Genomic DNA, 14,673 nt, shown 5'->3' on the forward strand with positions numbered 1-14,673 from the left:
CAATTGTGTGGCTCCCAAGGTGCCTGTTTTCCACATCAGTACAGCTGGCTACCAGGATGTAGAGTGCAGACCTTTTTACCTATTTGGGATAGCTAGAAAATATTTTGCAAAGATACTTGTGTAGTGATAATGGTAATAAAATAGAAATATTCATGATCACAACAGTTGATATGTTAGAAAAAAAAGTTACAAAGATTGATAATTTGAAATCGGGTGACAATATTTTATTATACTGAGAGATGAAAAGTAGTCATTCTACTCTTTGGCAAGTTCATTGAAGTCCAGGGAGAGGGTGCATCTTACTTTGAGCCAACAGTGCCTGGCACACTGAAAACATCAATAAGTGAATGAAAACTTCTTTAAATCCATCTCCTTGCCTTTGAACTCTCCTTTTACGGATTGCACCTAGTTGTACTCTTGAAAGCATTAAAAGTCTCTGTGAGATAATTGTCAACTCAGTAACTTTTCCACTAACTCTTTTATAGTAAAGCATTGTGTGTGTTCTAACCTACGTATTGTTATTTCCAATCTTTGTTTTGTTCTTTTCTTTGTGAAACTAGAAAATACCCCCATCTTCCATATAAAATGTTCTCCTTAGTACACAAGTGGTCCAAGCGAGAACTACCATCCTCAAGTAGTGAGAAGACCCAACATACATGTCACAGAACCACATAAACACACGTACACACAATGTGTTCTAGAGAAGCTCTGTGGAGAATTCCTGGGACCTGAGTGTTATTTCCACTTTTGTTCTACAGTTTATGGAATTCCTATATAGTATATCCTTCCTTTACACCAGATCACCAATTTTGCTTTCGCTTTCTCTCTCTCACTGTCTCCTCTCTGTCTCTGTCTCTCTATCTCGCTCTCTTTTGGTATTTTTCAACCTTTTTTTATTATTGCTCCCTCAAGGAGATATTTTAGGGTTTTACCCTAATTCTTCACTCCATGAAAATTTGACTCAAAAATACAGTGTGTTTATTAATGTGATGTGATCTTTCAGAATGCTACAAACTATTGTGATGTCCATTTTTGTTTTTGTTTTATTGTTGCTGTGTTTTGATTTTTTGCCTTCTGGGAGGCAAAGATTATCTTCTAATTTTTCTGTACTATTTGAAAATAAGTTAGAAACATTGTGCACCTTTTCCCTGTGCTATTGACAGGTAGGTGACCTTCAACTTTTGAGCCTCAGTTTACTCATTTGTAAAATGTAACTAATAATACTATCCTATTTGACTGTTGTTGTAGGGTATAAAACATAATATTGCATAAGACATACTAAACAAACCATAAAACTTCAGGGCCAGGGATTTAGATCAGCGGTTCGGTGACTGCCTCACAAGCGCAAGGACCCGAGTGTGATCCCCGGTAAAAAAAAAAAAAAAAAAAAAAAAAAAAAAAGAAAAATCTAAACAAACCATAAAACTTCAATCCTGTATGAGATTCTTCATGATTACTTTAAAATTATTCTTTCATGGTGATAAAGATAGAAGGTTTATTTTAGTAATAAATACTTTGGAATGTACAATAATAATGGCCCAGACACAGGGACACTTTGATGAGTACCGAACATTGCAATGAAATCATTTAGATTAGTTTCACTTTCTCGAGGACTTCGTATATATTGTTTTTCAATATGAAAGTTTCTTTCTGCTTAGAATAACTATTCTTCAATAAAATTCCAAGTCACGGGGCATGGAGTAGTCTGTAGAGTAATATTTCTGGCTTAGTACACCCTTGACATTCATTCAAACATTGGCATCCACCTGACACGAAATTCACCAGAAAGGCATTCCCACGCCCAGGACGAGGTCAGCCTCACTCCTTCTGCTCTGGCAGACATGGGAGACGGCCCTATAGATGGGCTGCGCAGAAAGCATCCCTCCCTAGAGGAGAACCATTTCTTTTGATGTTTCTCTCAGTGTGCTCCCAGATCCTGGGCTTCAGGTAAATTCTTGTGATTGTGTGCCCTGGAGGAGTAGGCATTTGATTCTTCAAAGTTCAGTTACTTTTTGAAGAATCTTCAGCTGATATATGTTCCAGTGAATAAAATCTTTGCTTGGGTGCAAACATTTACACATTTTTCAGGAAGTGGTTAGTTTAACAAGTAACATAGCACAACCAGAAATCTTCTGTTTTCAGGTCTCTATAAGCCTGAGGATTTTTTCATATTATCTGAAGTGTACTTTGAGTTCTGGTCCGAATCTGAAAACACCAAGGCATTTAAAGGTCCCTTGCTATAGCCTGGGTTTGTTGGCTGTCAGCTTCTTTACAGATCTCTGCATCTTGGGCTCAAGTTGGAGAGACTAACAGCATTTGGGCCAGGCCTTTAATTTCCTAAATTTACGTAAGTCCAGTAATGACTCTTACAAATATATGGAAATTATAATATGTTAGACAAGTATAAAGTAGGAAAAAATACCCACATGAATAGTATCTCCAGCCCAGAAAGATTTCTTGTTCCTTGACCAAAGTGGCTCCTACATTGGTAGGTACTGGCTTACCTGGTGCAGGGAGATGGGGTTGTGGCTGTATTCCCAGTCTTACTAACCTTACTGAATTAGTAGTGAATGAATCATATTGAGCGAACATCTCATATGATCTTTGAGGAATACCAGGACCGTTAGACATGGTCGTATCCTTCAAGGAGCTTTAGGTCTAATATCTTCATTTTCTGCAACCTCCCATTGATTGGGCCTAACCCACATCATTTTAGTCTCTACACCTTCTGAGTTATAGAATAAGTCTTTGAGAATGGGACATTTTCTGCTACCATCTCATGCACACTTGAAGAAAAAAAAATTTTTTATTGTCCTTTGATGTGTCCTCACTATCATTCAGGATTGGGAATATGTGAGTAGCGGTCTATAGCAAATGAGAGAGAGGAAGTAAATTTTTCTTTCCTCCTCTCTGGAATATAATGTGGCTATGGTAGATTGAAAAATAATAGCCATAATAGTTTTTGGTTCTTTTCACCTTCATTAAAATCTACTCGCTATTCCTTGAGTCTGGGTTATCTCTATGATTTGCTTTGCAGAATGTGGCTACAGTGATTTGATGCAAGCAGGGACTTGTAAAAAGCTTGCGAGTTGGACCTTGCTGTGTTGCTGCTTTGATGCCCTGTAACTACCACCAGGTGAGTGAGCTGGGGCTGGTCTGCTTTATAGGAGCCACATGTAATGCAGTAATTATCCACAGCACCCCAGGAACCAAGCCCCAGATGCAGCCACTCGGCTGACCAACAGCTGCCTGACAAAGCATGGCTTCCTGGGATGGTGAGTGGTTGAAGAACGGCTCAGGTGATCTCAGCTTACATTTCCAACTCATCAGAACGTGTACTAAATGAATGATTGTTGCTTTCAGCCAGTAATTTGAGAGAACTTGGTATTGTGACTCAGAGAAACTGTATATGTAAGTCCTGTGTATACTTCACCCAGATTTCTCTAAAGATGGCACATTGTATTTTGGCATGCAATAGCAAGGGTAGGAAATTGGCATAGCTACATTACTGTGAACTAGATTACAGGTCTTATTCAGTTTTCACCATGCTTTAAAATCTGAATTCACATATGTTGTATGTGTTTGTGTGTGTGTGTGTGTGTGTGTGTGTGTCTTCATGCACTTTTACCCCACATGTAGAGTTGTGAAGACAAATCTTTCTGTACAAGAGAAATTATATACACCACAGTGCCATCACTGTTCCCTGGCAATCACCAAGCTGTTTTCTGTTTCTGTAGTTTGTCATTTCATGCTGTGTGCATGAGTCATTCAATAAATACGCTTTTGAAGGTCATCCAGGTTGTAGCAGAAGTTGGTAGTGTATGCCTTCTTATCATTAAGTGGCATTCCATTATATGGACTTACCAGACTTGTGTATCTTTGTCAGATATGTGGTTATGAATATTTTCTGTTTTTAGCCTATGTTTTCAACTTCTGGACAAAAGCTTTTGCAGTGCAAATGCCTTAAATTTTGATGAAGTTCAACTTATTATTCTTTCTTTTACAGATAGTGCTTTTGGTGTGAATCATGAAAATTCTTTACCTGGCTCTATGTTCTGAAGACTTTTCTTCTTGTGTTAAAGTTTTATGCTTTACATTTAAATGTATGATCCCTGTGTAATTAATTTTGAATACAACATGAGGTTTAGGTTATAGTTCATTTGTAGTTTATAGATATTATGTTAATGTAATGTTACATTTTAAGAACTTTTTGTTCCAGCACAATTTGTTGGAAACATTGTCCAGTCAGAACTGCATTTGAACACTGAAAAAATCAGCTGTAATCTATTTCTGGTTTCTTTGATTTTGATCCATTGATCTGTCTGTCTATTATTTCATTAATAACATATAATATTGATTACTATAGATATATAGCAAGTTTTATTACCAAGTGCAATAATTCCTTTCACTTTTTTTTTCTCAAGACGGTTTTGTCAGTCTAGTTTTTTTTTTCCTTCTCATACAAAATTTACAATAAGTTTTTCTATGCCTTCAACAATTATTTGTAGGAATTGTATTGTTTATGGAGTAGTTTGGGCTATTCATTTATTTATTTATTTTTTGTACCGGGGATTGAACTTGGGCTCTTGTGCTTGAGAGGCAGGCAGCAGAATCACTCTAAATCCCCAGCTTCATTTATTATATTATGCTTTCCAATCCATGACCATGGGATAGCTTTTAATTGTTTCAGATCTTTCATTTTTTTATTATTATCTTATAATTTTCATGTACATGTTTTGTTAGACAAGCTACTAACTGTTATGAATATTTTTCATGCGAAAAATCAGTAACTGATGTTCTGGCCTTGACAAGATTCCAGAAGGTAAATACTGCTCAGCTCTAAGAAAATATACTCTAATCTCACAATACGAAATTAGGGGAAACAATAGAAATAACTATAATCAAACAGGAGAGGGTAGACTGATGTGCCTTTTCCACATAAAAGCCAAAACAAGAAAAATTCTTAAGACTTATACTAGACTTCTAGAAATGAAGGAAGACTCTACTTCTAGGAGACTCAATTTAGATCTGTCAAACTGGAATTTAGATTTATTGATTATAAAATCATTCTATTAAAACTAATTCCCTTAGCTGGGAATGGTGGTGTATACCTATAATCCTAGTGACTGGGGAGGCTGAGGCAGGAGGATCACAAGTTCAAGGCTAGCTTGAGCAACTTAGTGAAGCCCTGTCTCAAAATTTAAAAACACTTGGGAATGTAGTTCAGTGGTGGAGCTCTGCATTCAACCTCTTATACCACAAAAATCAATCAATTGATCAATCTATCTATCTTTAGATTTTGTGATGGAAAACTGAACATACATTCTCCTTGGCTTTTTTTTTCTTTTATTGAGTTTATTGGTACACTTTAGGTATACACTACAGGTAAATTCATTATTGGGATCTTGTGCCTTTACATGACAGGTGGTCTTGGTTCTCACTTTTTCTCCTTGTCCCTGCCCTCCATTCACCCCCTCTTCCCCTCCCCATTTACAAACATTTTATTTCCATTTTTCATTTTCTCATATTTTTCCTTATTACCTTTCCCCTACCCTTCCTACTTTCCCTACACCTTTAGCCCTTTTCTTCCCATTTCACAGTGTCAGTTATCTCATTAGGATCTTATGTACTATTACAGTTTATTCACACCAGAGAAACTATTTGGTATTTACACATGTGTGACTTATTTATTTCACTTAGGAGTAGATCCTCAATATGTATCCATTTTCCTATGCTCCTTGGCTTTTAACAAAAAGAAATTATTCTTTTAAGAAAAGTTATTTATTTCTTTATTTTTTGTAAATATCATTACAGTAAAAAAAAAAAAAAGAAGAAGATAATACAGTATCTGGAAATAGCAGAAGCCTAGAGTCATGAACCAAAGTTAAAGGTAGTTGGCTCCTGGGAAAAGTCACATAGAGTAGTGGCTGAATTTCAAGGGGCATTTGGTGATGAAGGCATTGCTCATCCAACAAATGGTAGAATGCTTGAACCCAGCTTTGCAGATTAAGTTGAGATCAGTGTTTACAGTTTCCAACAGTAAATTGAGCATGAAAAACTCTATTAGACCCAATTGCTTGTGGTTCTGGGTTAGGGAAAAGATATCTACATGAGAATGGCAGACAAGCCCCGCCACACATAGCTGTAGCCCACCATGTAGCACTACCAGTGGTTGATCTGCATGATTCTAGCTTGCGGCTTCATGACATAAACCTGGAACACCAGGGTGAAGCCACCAGCCCTAAAACCACTGTACAGCAGTGGAAATTTAGCAGCAAAAGACTTCCAAAAAAGATAAAAAACAAGGAAAATTTCAGTCATACAAGTTGCCTGTAGACTCAAGAATTTGTAGACTTACAAGTAAGAAAGTAGAAATAAAGTAGCATTTTATATTAAAAAATTGCTGGCAAGTACTTTAGAATCATCCATAAGTGAAAGTGAAAATGAGAACAAAGGATTATTAATCAAGAATGAACAGGTATCGCAATCTAAAAAACCTTGGAAGTGAAAGCATACTCACTGAAATAAAAATGGTAAGTGATAAGGTAAACTGTGGAGTGGATGTGTGGCCCAAGACTAGGGTTAGGCAAGGGGCACCCAGGTGCAACATGTAAGGAGGTACAGGCTGTCAGGTGCCAACTTTCAACTTGCAGAAGCCCAAGAGTGAGTAGTCTCTTAAATTGTGCTCCCTAGACCCTTGGCTTGTCTGTCCTTGTTCTTGCCCTGGTAGACACAGCTGATGAGAAATTATAAATTAGAAGAGAACACTGAAAGAAAAAAATTGACCAGAAAGGTAGATAAAGAAGTTCAAAATTTAAAATGAACAGTAGAGAAACATGGAAGAAAATTTTCTGACTAGGTCTTAAGAGTCCCAGAATGAGAGAATAAAAGAAATAACCCTAAGAGATAATTGAACAGTTTGCAGAATTAAAGAAAGGTATTAATCCTTTGATTGAAAAGAATTTCACCTCACAAACTGGATCTTTTCATTTTTTAATTTCATGTCTCATTATTCATTGCTGAAAATATGAAGGGTATAAATACCTGGCTGTCCCTTGACACGGGGCAATTTAATGGACCTGACTAAATTCTATTTAATCTCAAGGGATTGGAACAATAAAGAGAACTGTGGCTGGTGTAGAGATTGTGTTCAGTGCTACTTGTCTGTCTGGTAAACAGTTCTTGGTTGGTTTCCAGTATTCAGCTGCTTCCAAGCAGCAGTAGCTCTACAGTGACACATGGTCTCATCACTCCCTGAGGGCAGGCAGAGGCCTTTTTGTTTGCACCTGTAGTTGATGGGTAGGCTCTACATATGTTTGAAACTACTCTGTCAACACGTTTGTACTATTTGCTACTGTATGTGCAACACTTTTAGCTCCCTGTGCCTTTGCTCTTGTAAGCAGCTTCATCTGGCAATGGAAATGTGTTTTGCTTATCAGACACAACACTACTAAATCAAATGGTTCAGTAGAGAGAGCACTGATTCAGTCCTTCAAACTATTTGCTTTTCTTTGTTTTCTTGTACAATTGAATATGTAGCTGTAGGTAGGAAGTCTGGCATTTGGATCCAGTCAATACACATTTAAGGAAAGAGATGTAAGGCATTGTTTATTTCTGCATTCTCTTTTGGGCCAATTGAGGACTAGAAATGGGTTCAAAGTTTATTCTCTTTAAACCACATGAGTGGGTAGTTTAAATAAAGGTTCACTCAAGTCATGAAGAACTTTGGGAGCAGGTGGAAACCCATAGCATGTAGGAGATGGTGAAGTTTAAATAAACAATTTGAGTTAGCTTTGCAAGGCTCTTTGTTTATTCCAAGGTAATTAAAATGTTTTGGATTTGAAGGAGAAAAAAATGCTTTGGGAATTACTCACTTGATGTTTTTAAATTAGGGGTTTGGCATCTGTTTCCAGGAATGAGTAATTCCTTTTTGTGATGAATGTCTGTACGCAGATAGCACATTGATCGAAATAATCCAGCACCTACAGTCAAAATTTTCCTGGGAAGAACTATGGAACATTACATTGAGAATTATGGATCAGCAGATGAGAAGTCAAAAAATCCAGCTGAAAATTCTGAGAAGACACATAAGATTGATGTGTGTGTGTGTGTGTGTGTGTGTGTGTGTGTGTGTTTGCATGAGAAAAAGACTGGGAGACAAAGAAATAATAAAACCAAAACCAAGGACCAAACAAAAATAGCTTACTTTGAGTTTGGTTAAAAATCAGAAAGTGAACTAGGTGAGTGAAGCATTGCCTGATTGTTAAAGCACAAATATAATCAAGCCTTCATCACATGCCAGGTGTATTACAGGATGTAATTAATGTACGAGGGCGTGGCACCTGTCCTAATCAAGAAGAATGGAGTGTGGAGAGAAGAAAAGTCAGCTGCAGCCCTGTGATAAGATAATACAGGATACAAGGGCACTGCCTTTCCCATTTCAACCTGAGACTTCACTTCTAAAGCCTGGGGTGGTCACTGTGTGTGGCTGGTATAAGTATCACCTTGATGCAGCAGTGCGATCTAAGGCTCTGCAAAGTAACTTAGATAAACATCCATTTCAATGGTGATCTTCTTGAAAGTAGGCTAGTGATTCCTAGAGACTCGGAAGAGTGTAAAGTTTGGAGGGAAGGAAGATTAGATTTGATCAATGCATAATGCATGAATGTATGAAAATATTACACTGAATCCCTCTGATATGCATAATTAATATATTTTAGTAGAAATAAAATAAATAAATGTTCATCTTCCTAACTCATCTCATCTCAAATAGAAAATTCTTTGCCCCAGCTATTTCCCTGCTGGGTACCTTCCCAAAAGAATCGAAAGAATCATACTACCATGATATATGCACACCCATGTTTACAGTGGGACAGTTTGTAATAGCTAAAACTTGGAAACAGCCCAATTGCCCATCAACTGGAAACTGGATAAAGTTTTTTTTTTTCATAAAGTGGAGTACTACTCAGGCATAAAGAATGAGAAACTAGAGTCATTCACAAGAAAATGGATGCACATTGAGGCCATACTCTTAAGGGAAATAAATAGGACACACATGTGTAAAAACTGAATAGTTTCTCTGGTGTGAGAAACTGAAAGTGTAAATAAGGATTAAAAGGTATAATAGATAATATGAAATAGGAAGAAAAGGTCCAAAGAGGGAGGGGATGTGGGAGAGGTAAGGGAAAGGAATAAATATGAGAAAAGGAAAAAAAATGGAAATAAAGTCTTTGTACATAGGGAGGGAAGGGGAATGGGGAAAAAATAAGAATCAAGAAATGTTATGTAAAGGCACAAATTCTTAATGAGGAATATCATCATATTGCATACCTAAAATGTAACAATAAACTTAATGGAAAAAATACACAAATGCATTCATTTTGGACACAATAAATATAATAATTAAGATACTATATTAGAATAAAGCCTTAACATTTCATAAATTGCTTTCACTTATAGTATCCTACTACACTTTTTTAAAAAGTCTGTTTAGGAAAAATACTATCATTTTTCAGATCTCGGAAAAAATGAAAAGCCAGAGATATCAGATTACTTGCCCAAATCCCAAAACTACACATAGTCAAGTAGGGACAGAATCCAAGTTCAGTATTCTTCTACATGCTGTATGTCTAGTTGCTCAAAGGTCATATAAATACTATTTGTGATCCTGAATTTTCTTCAGTTTTCTATTATAACTATGCTAACAAAAGAATGTAGGAGCCAGGAGAACAGAAAATTACTGCCTCCAAATTCTTTTCTGGAAGTCATTGGAGATCCATTATACATGGCCTTCTTTCTGTCACAAGTTTTGCAGAGAGCAAAAAGCAGTGCATTTTAGAGGCAATTTCTCAGTTTTCTAGGCTCAGTGAGTAAATTCTAAGGTTTGGCTACCTTACGTGTTAAAAATGGTTACTCCATTAGTCATTTAAATTGAATAGGTTTTAAGGGGGCTTCTTCTGGATTCCATTGAAGATAGTTTCTTATTATCTTTGTAACAGATTTGGTTGACTTCTTGTCAAAATTCATCCCATCAGAAGACAGAGTGACCAATTTCTGTCCAAATGCAGAGTGGACAGGCTGGACTTGGCCTGACTTCGTGCTATAGCTGGAGGGAACAAGGCTCAAAACATAATGTGATTCTACCTCAAGAAGTTTATCTTGGGTATTAGAGACTCCTTCCAGTTTAAAAATCATTTTTTTAAGTTTAAATTTGTGTTTAACTTGTGCATAAAAATGTAGACATGTACATATTTATGAGAAGTGCTGTTTCAGCACACGTACGCACAGACTTAGAAGCGTACTTTGAGGGTCAGAAGAAGTGTAACATAGTCATGGCAACTTTCAGTTCAGGCCTAATAGTTAGATATTATATAAAGATAATGATGACAAATGAAATTGGAAAATTATTTTTCTTGTTGATCCAGGCAGATAATTCTAGATCCATGGTTCTCACAGGTAAGAAATCACCTTATTTGTCCCAATTTCCTGTGGATAAAGCTTTGACTGAAGTATTTCTGGCTCTACCATTGCAGTCCCCTAAGATCATTTCACTTGTTATTTGTAGATACCTCTTAAAAGACAAGATTTCACAAGGCTGGCAAATTGGTTCTTCACATCTGAGGGGTTTACATGTGCTTTCTCCAGAGAATATCTAAGGCCTGTCTTGGCAGAGTCTGAACTGTGAGGAATAAGTTTGTGCTTTAATTCAATGAACATTAACATAGACTCACTTATGCATCTGGATCTCTGCTAGGTGCTTTGATATTTCATTATCTTCTTGGTGCTTCAAACAATATTACTGCTTCCACTGCACAAAGTTGGTACAAGAAGGCTTAGAGATGAGCCTTAGGTGGGCACGGCATGAAGTGGCAGAGAAAAGACTGAAACAAGTTTTCATTTATGAAGCCCACTATATTCTCTCTCTGGCATGTGTCAGGGGCAAACAAGTCAGGGAACGCTACAAAATCCAAGGCCAGAAGAGCTCTCTGTCACTCAAGAACCCTTACTTCTTCCAAAAGTTTTTTTTTTTTTTCTAGAAGTTTGGAGAAGAATTAAGTCTAGAATTTGAGCATCATGAGAATGACTTTTTTACCAAGTAGTCTTCAGATGTAAGGCCTGGAAAAGAAGTTTATAAGTCTTAATTGATGTTATAGGGAAGGATTTAAATCATGATAAGGTAGTATAAAATGTAGTACAAAGGATGCCTCTAGGAGGAGCATGGAATTGACACTTAACTGATTTATCCAGGTGAACAACCAAATTGAGAGGCATTTTACAGAACTGTTTCAGGTTGTGGAAACAGGTAACACATGGTTCGTGTAGTCCAAGGAGGGAGAAAGAGAATGAATTATGGGAGAAAAAGCTTAAGAAACAAATTAAGCCATCATGATTTGCTCCTTGGCTCAGCAATGAATTGTTTACACAGTCAAAATAATAACTGTGGAATAGTTCTCCTGGTAAGAGGGGAGAAGTGAATAGATGGTTGAGAGAAGGATCTCTGGCAATTGCCGCTTTGATTTGAAGTTACCTGGAAAACTTCTGAGTAAAATTTCAACCCCAAGGAATAAACAGCTAAGTCCCTAGATGGGTCAGGAGAACGATTTCCTTTTATATTTAATTCTCAAAGCCATTCACTTTTTTAAAAAAGATCTGTAATTTTAAACCTATATTCTGTTACCAGAAAAATGCCTCTGATGTAATTCCCCACAACTTCAGTTTTAAACAAACTAACTGAAGAGATTTTTTTCATAAGGTTTTCATTGAGATTTTCAATTATCAAAATGAGTAAAAATTCCAGTTTTACAAACGGGCTAGTTGTGAGTAACTTTTCTAGATGGAAACATCTGTGTTGGCGAGGGGTATTTGCATCCAGTAGGTCAATGTCTGGGGCAGCACTTTTCTACAGAAAGGAACTCATTGGTATCAGGAAATAGAGGTTAATGATGTTCTGATGTGTTCACACTTAGCCTTCCATCTGGCCAAACAAGCTCCCCAACAGGCAGACGGTGTTTACAGACAACAGCAAAGAATAAGCCTGTTGGAGCTTGAGGTAGACATGAGAGGCAGTGCTCTTCAGAGTTCCATTGTCAAACCAAAGGCTGTTAAACTTACCGCTAGGAGTGCTTCTACCTACTTGCCTACCTAGCAATGCACAATTTCTCAGCCAAACCCTATAACAGCCTGCATCGCACCATTAGTTCAGAGAAGAAAGGTGTCCACTGCAATGTCATACTGGCTCTGCCCCCTCCCACTACTGGAGCCCCACGGCTAATTTTGTCACAGTCTCTAATCTGTTTAAACAGAAGGAAAGGCGCTATACCCTAGGCTTTCATGAACTGGGTCCCTCTCATCTGTGACACTGATTTCCTACAGGGGATTGGGATCTGTTCTTTTGATTTTTAAGTGTAGGAAGTTAGGTGGGAGCCAGGGACAAGGTGGATGGAATATTGCGACCTGCTGTTCTAGAACAGGCCAGAGACTCTGTTTAACTTTCCTTTGTATCTTTAATGTTCATCCTCATTTTCCTCTCTTTGTCCTTCTCTGCTCCACTAAAATAGGATGATCTCCTGTCCCCCAGTGCCACTGGCATTCCCAAAGCCTGTGCCTTTGTTTAAGTGGCCTCTGAACCTGGAATGCCTGGGCTTTCTTTAACTACCAAAGCCTCTGCTTCTGTCCAGATACTATCACTTCTTGAAGGGTTGTACCATCCACCTTTCCCTTGTTTTGAAGCCACACTTGTTTTTTCTGTGTCTTTGTGTAGCCTTTAAGTTAGTGTCTATGGCAAGTGGGGATGGGCTTTGGGCTGCCCAGAATGTGTGATGTTTTTCCTCTTTCTGCTTGTGCCCTCCACTGGCTTCTAGCAGTCCCCATAAAGGACCAGCAGTATTTGGACTTTTTTGTGAAAAGTCTTTTATTTCACATGTGTGTTTCTCCCAGCCTGGAATGCTGTATGTCTCACCACCCCCATGACACCCCTTTTGGCAGGTACAGATTTGTCTGTCCTGTGTCAGCTTCAGTGTTACTTTATCAGGGAAGCTGCCTCCAAAGTCCAGGTGAGGCCATGTCTACCCATCACCTGATGTCATGGGACCTGATTTACCTTTATATCATTTATTACTGTTTTAATGAATCACTTAATTCTATGTCTATTGGCTAGATAGCTATTTCTCAGGCAAGAATGAAAGCTTTATCAAGAAAAGACTATACTTTTCATGGTCTTCCCTAAATTTTCTACTCCCAGTGTGCTGTTTGTCTTATAGATAATGGTCAGTAGTTATTCCCTAATGAATGGATGTTCCAATTGTGAGTCAAAGTTCCTTCACAACAAGTGACTGAATTCTGCTGGTGGGGGTAGGGAAATGTCAGGTTCTGACACGTTTGGATCTGAGATTTTGTTAAAATATTCACAACAAATAGGAGAAAACAAAAAAAGAGAAATAAAATGTTTGTAAAGGGGGAGGAGGAGGGGGTTTTCATGGTCTTCCCTAAATTTTCTACTCCCAGTGTGCTGTTTGTCTTATAGATAATGGTCAGTAGTTATTCCCTAATGAATGGATGTTCCAATTGTGAGTCAAAGTTCCTTCACAACAAGTGACTGAATTCTGCTGGTGGGGGTAGGGAAATGTCAGGTTCTGACACGTTTGGATCTGAGATTTTGTTAAAATATTCACAACAAATAGGAGAAAACAAAAAAAGAGAAATAAAATGTTTGTAAAGGGGGAGGGGAGGAGGGGGTGAAGGGAAGGCAGGGACAAGGGGAAAAAATGAGAACCAAGACCTGTCATGTAAAGGTACAAGATCTCAATGATGAATGTAACTGTGCTGTATACCTTAAATGTAGCAATAAACTCAATGAGAAAAAATATGCATAACATAAAACTTTTACTTGCTATTCATTGGTCGTAAGTATAATTACATTGTTGTACAGTCCTCACTGGATCTGGGATTTGTACAGCTAGATCTGTGTGTGGGAGACCCTGGAGGCAAAGGGGAATCAGAGTGCGAAGTCAAATGAGAGAGAACTCTGGGAATTATAGAAGAAATGAAAAATATCCAGTCTGTAGAGGTGGCTGGTGCCTAAGAAAATCTAGAAGTCTGTGAAAGGGACTTGGGGTGACGTTGCAGAGAAATGGTGTTTCAACAAGACCCAGAGCGACAAATGAGGTAGTGAGGAGTCTTCCGTGGATTTGCTGTAACTGAGTTCATAGGTGGATGTGTGGCTGTTGGGACAGCTGGTAAGTCGAGAACAATGTCTTATTCATCTATCCTTGCTTAGAATCTCCCACAGTATTTGGCACATGAGAAGACATGCAATGAAAATTGTAAACTAAATTAAGCTTCTGCTTTATGGTAACTATGGTAACTGCAGAAGATGGAAGGGACATTCAGAATGTGTCTCTTGCCTCCTTGGGCCATAGGTAGAGGGTCTAGAAGGATCAGTTGCCTCTAGCCTCAAAAATTTTGAATGTAGAATCCATGAATGGATGTTCCAGCTTCCTTACTTTTCAGATCATAATTATAAAGGGGATTAAAATGGACTTGAAGACAAGAAACCAGTGCCAAGTGCCCATTCTTTATCCAAGAAGTAGGTGAGCCAGAGCATCAAAAGGCAAATGACTGATTCTTTCCATTTGCTAGTCTCTGGTACATACGAGTTTGTAGACTCTTTGGTCC

At 37.8% G+C, this 14,673-nt stretch overlaps 1 long non-coding RNA gene across 2 annotated transcripts in view; it reads left to right on the forward strand.

Moving 5' to 3' along the window:
* LOC117286584 overlaps positions 1 to 14,673 on the forward strand; it is a 39,179-nt gene that overhangs the window by 14,666 nt on the left and 9,840 nt on the right. For both annotated transcript variants that reach the window (XR_004517753.1, XR_004517752.1), the window contains exon 3: positions 3,038 to 3,136. This is a non-coding gene — a long non-coding RNA (uncharacterized LOC117286584). The remainder of the gene's footprint in view (positions 1 to 3,037; positions 3,137 to 14,673) is intronic.

Source organism: Fukomys damarensis, unplaced genomic scaffold, assembly GCF_012274545.1.
Source record: "Fukomys damarensis isolate Sample0158 unplaced genomic scaffold, DMR_v1.0_HiC HiC_scaffold_17, whole genome shotgun sequence".
Taxonomy (NCBI): domain Eukaryota; kingdom Metazoa; phylum Chordata; class Mammalia; order Rodentia; family Bathyergidae; genus Fukomys; species Fukomys damarensis.